Source organism: Mus musculus, chromosome 1, assembly GCF_000001635.26.
Source record: "Mus musculus strain C57BL/6J chromosome 1, GRCm38.p6 C57BL/6J".
NCBI lineage: Eukaryota > Metazoa > Chordata > Mammalia > Rodentia > Muridae > Mus > Mus musculus.
In genome coordinates this window covers 97023462-97027382 of record NC_000067.6, presented here as the reverse complement: position 1 = coordinate 97027382, position 3921 = coordinate 97023462, and the positions used below count along the sequence as shown (strand labels likewise).

The 3921-nt window shown below is 40.2% G+C and overlaps 1 pseudogene; it reads right to left on the bottom strand.

The window, feature by feature from the left end:
• Gm6430 (predicted gene 6430) lies at nucleotides 828-2983 on the bottom strand (annotated as a pseudogene).

The window sequence follows — 3921 nt, the reverse complement described above, 5'->3', positions numbered from 1 at the left end:
AAGGCCACTTATTTGTTTGAGTTAATTTTATATCCAGCTACTTCACTGATGTTATCAGGTTTAGGAGTTCTCTGGTGGAATTTTTGGGATCACTTATATATACTATGATATCATTTGCAAAGAGTGATATTTTGACTTCTTCCTTTAGAATTTGATTTCCTTTGAATTCCTTTTGTTATCTAATGGCTCTGGCTAGGACTTCAAGTACTATATTGAATAGGTAGGGAGAGACTAGGCAGCAGATTTTAGTAGGATTGCTTCAAGTTTCTCTCCATTTAGTTTGATGTTGGCTACTGGTTTGCTGTATATTGCTTTTTTTATGTTTAGATATGGAAGTTGAATTCCTGATCTTTCCAAGACTTTTATCATGAATGGGTATGGATTTTGTCAAATGCTTTCTCAGCATCTAACGAGATGATCATGTGGTTTTTGTCTTTGAGTTTATTTATATAATGGATCACTTTGATGGATTTCCATACATTAAACCATCCCTGCATACCTGGAATAAAACCTACTTGGTCAGTATGGATGCTTGTTTTTATTTATTTATTTATTTATTTATTTATTTATTTATTTATTTATAATTTCACAGGACAGGAGTATTTTGATAAGGAGGACAAATTATTTTCCACAGACCTTATCCTAAAAGAGATTTTAAAAGGTAAATGAATAAATACAAAAGATAGCTGCTGACTATGAAAGAATTGTGAAGATACACAGTTTTCTGAAATGAGAAATGCTGCACAATGTTCATGTGGACAGGAGAGCCTGAGACACAAGAAATTGGATGATTGTTTTAATGTGTTCTTGGATTTGGTTAGCAAGAATTTTTTTTTCATTGTGAAAAAGTCTTTATTTTAAGAAAAAAATTTAGTTAACAAAAAATTTAACAAGTTTCACTTAGCAAAATACACCCAAAAGGAAATCACAGTACAAAGAAAGCTTTAAGTCAAGGCCTCACCAATTCCTACAGTATTAGTATTGTGTCTCAATTCTCAAAACTAACTTTTAAAAAGCTTAAACTTAACCTAAAGATTTTAAATGAAAATATAAACTAGAATGAACATGAGAAATGCTTCTCTTTTGCATCAGGGATCTAGCACCTTTGGGTTCTCCAGAAAAGTACATATCCCCAGTGTGTTCACTGTGGTGTGTTTAAAGATCCACTCAATATACTTAAACTACTTAACTCAGATAACATCACTCTTAAGTATACTACCAAAAATGTTAATTGAGAAAAGCGGAAGAAAATAGCTTTAGTTTACTCAATATTACATGCTAGAAGAAAAGTTTGCATGAGAAACACTGAAGAGGTAATTTTTTAATCCAGATTTCACAAACTCATGGTGCAAAGTGGGTCCCCCACCTTCCTCTAGAGTTATAAACTGCTCTTGACTGCTTATTGGCTGCCTGTGAAATTTTCTGATTGAAATAACTCAAATGTTCCTACAGTACTAATCATATCCACCCATGCTGTTCTGACCGCTGTAGCCGGCCCAGTAACAGCCACTCACTGACTGGCTCTCCAGGCCACTGTAAGTTGCCTGGGCAGCTGACACACCCATGCTCTGCATCACCTGGCTGCTATAAGCCCCATTGCTAGCCCCTGTTGTTGAATTCAGGAAGAGTTCTATGTATCTGTGCTGCATGTTGGCCCTGTCCTTGGACATAGCTGCCACTGCTTCTTCATGAGTAGCAAACTCAACATCAGCTTCTCCCGTCACTCTTCCATCAGGACCAATCTCAATATGAACTCTCACAGGGTTGAATGGAGAGAAGAAGTTGTAAATGTCGTTCTCCGTTGCTTTGTAGGGCAGCCCTCTCATGTGGACGCGGTGGCCGGTGGTGCTCTGCACTGTGAACTCGCTGTCTCCATATCTGTGGTCATACATTCCTGAGAGACAATAGCTGAGGTCTCTCCCAAACAGGTCAGTGGTGAAGCCATAGCCATCACTGAGGCCACTGTATTCTTCATAGCCCCCATAGCCTGCACTATAGGCACCAGACCTCATCCTATCCAGACCTGCCTGTTTCACAATGCCAATGTACCTCCGGGCTGTGCCAGGCCTGTCATAAGGCCCAGGCCTTTGCACAGACATAAACTTCAGAGGTGGATCTGAGTATGATCTAACTTCCTCCTGACTGCTCTTAAACACTTCAATATACCTGTGCCCTATTCTCTCCTTGTGCTTCCCTAAAGCTTTCTCAGCTAACTCTTGTGAGGCAAACTGAACGAAGGCCTCCCCTGTAATCTTGCCTTCCGGGTCCACAGGTAGTGTGATCCCGTTTGGCACAATTTCCAACCCTGAGAAGAACTGAACGATTTCTTCCTTTGTGCATCCAAATGGGAGTCCCCGAAGCCTCACAAAGCCATCATTGGCACTGTCGGCGCTGTTTGGACCACTGTGCTTCAACACCCAATCCATCTCGGTTCTGTGTGACTTGAACACCTCAATATACGGGTGTCCCATGCTTTCCCTGTCTTTTTTCAGAGCCAATTTTACATCATCTTCTGACTCAAGTTCAACAAAAGCCTCACCACTCTGACTGCCTTCTCTAGTATAAATGAAATGAACACCTGCGACCCCATCATGAATGGTGCAGTCGGAGAGGAAGTTTTGTACGTCCTCAATTGAGCAGGACCAGGGTAGGCCACGGAGTTTGACCACATAGCCTTCACCTCCCTCAGGGCCCAGCATCATGGACACTTGACAGGGCTGATGTCACACAAGCTTGGGCAATTTTTTGTAGCTTAAAGAACCACCACAGATGCCTTCTGTAGGAAACACTTAATGGAAGGTAACAAGTTTTCCAGGGGAGGAAGGTAGAAGTGACTTCTATATTCAGTAAGGAACGCGGCTTACTAACTCAAACTCCACCCGACGCCTTAAAAACGCAGAGGGCTCCGGGGAAAGTCCAGGTGCATCTTTTTGTTCTCAACCTTCAGGAAGACGAGGCGCAGTCCTCCTTCCACGACGGAGCCCTAGCGAGAATTTTATTGAGTATTTTTGCATCGATATTCATAAGGGAAATTGGTCTGAAGTTCTCTATCTTTGTTGGATCTTTCTGTGCTTTAGGTATCAGAGTAATTGTGACCTCATAGATTGAATTGGGTAGAATACCTTCTGTTTCTATTTTGTGGAATAGTTTGAGGAGTGTTGAAATTAGGTCATTTTTGAATGTCAGATAGAACTCTGCACTAAACCCATCAGGTCCTGTGCTTTGTTTGCTCGGCGGGGGGATGGGGGTGGGGGTGGGGGGTGGGGGGGTGGTTGTTTACTAATGATAGTTTCTATTTCTTTAGGGGATATAGGACTGTTTAGATTGTTAATCTGATCCTGAAATTTAACTTTTGTACCTGGTATCTGTCTAAAAATTTTTCCATTTCATCCAAAGTTTCCAAAAGTGTTGAGTGTAGGATTTTGTAGTAGGATCTGATGATGTTTTGGATTTCCTCAGATTTCTGTTTCCATGATCTGTCCATTGATGAGAGTGGGGTGTTGAAATCTCCCACTATTATTTTGTATGATGCAATGTGTGTTTTGAGCTGTACTAAAGTTTCTTTAGTGAATGTGGATGCACTTGCATTTGGAGCATAGATATTTAGAAATGAGAGTTCATCTTGGTAAATTTTACCTTTGATGTGTATGAGGTGTCCCTCCTTATCTTTTTTGATAACTTTAAGTTGAAAGTTGATTTTGTTTGATATTAGAATGGCTACTCTAGCTTGGTTTTTGGGACCATTTTCTTAGAAAATTGTTTTCCAGTCTTTTACTCTGAGGTAGTATCTGTCTTTGTCACTGAGGTGTGTTTCCTGTATGCAGCAAAATGTTGCATCCTGTTTACATAACCAGTCTGTTATTCTATGTCTTTTTATTTGGGAATTGGGTCCATTGATATTAAGAGATATTAAGAAAAACT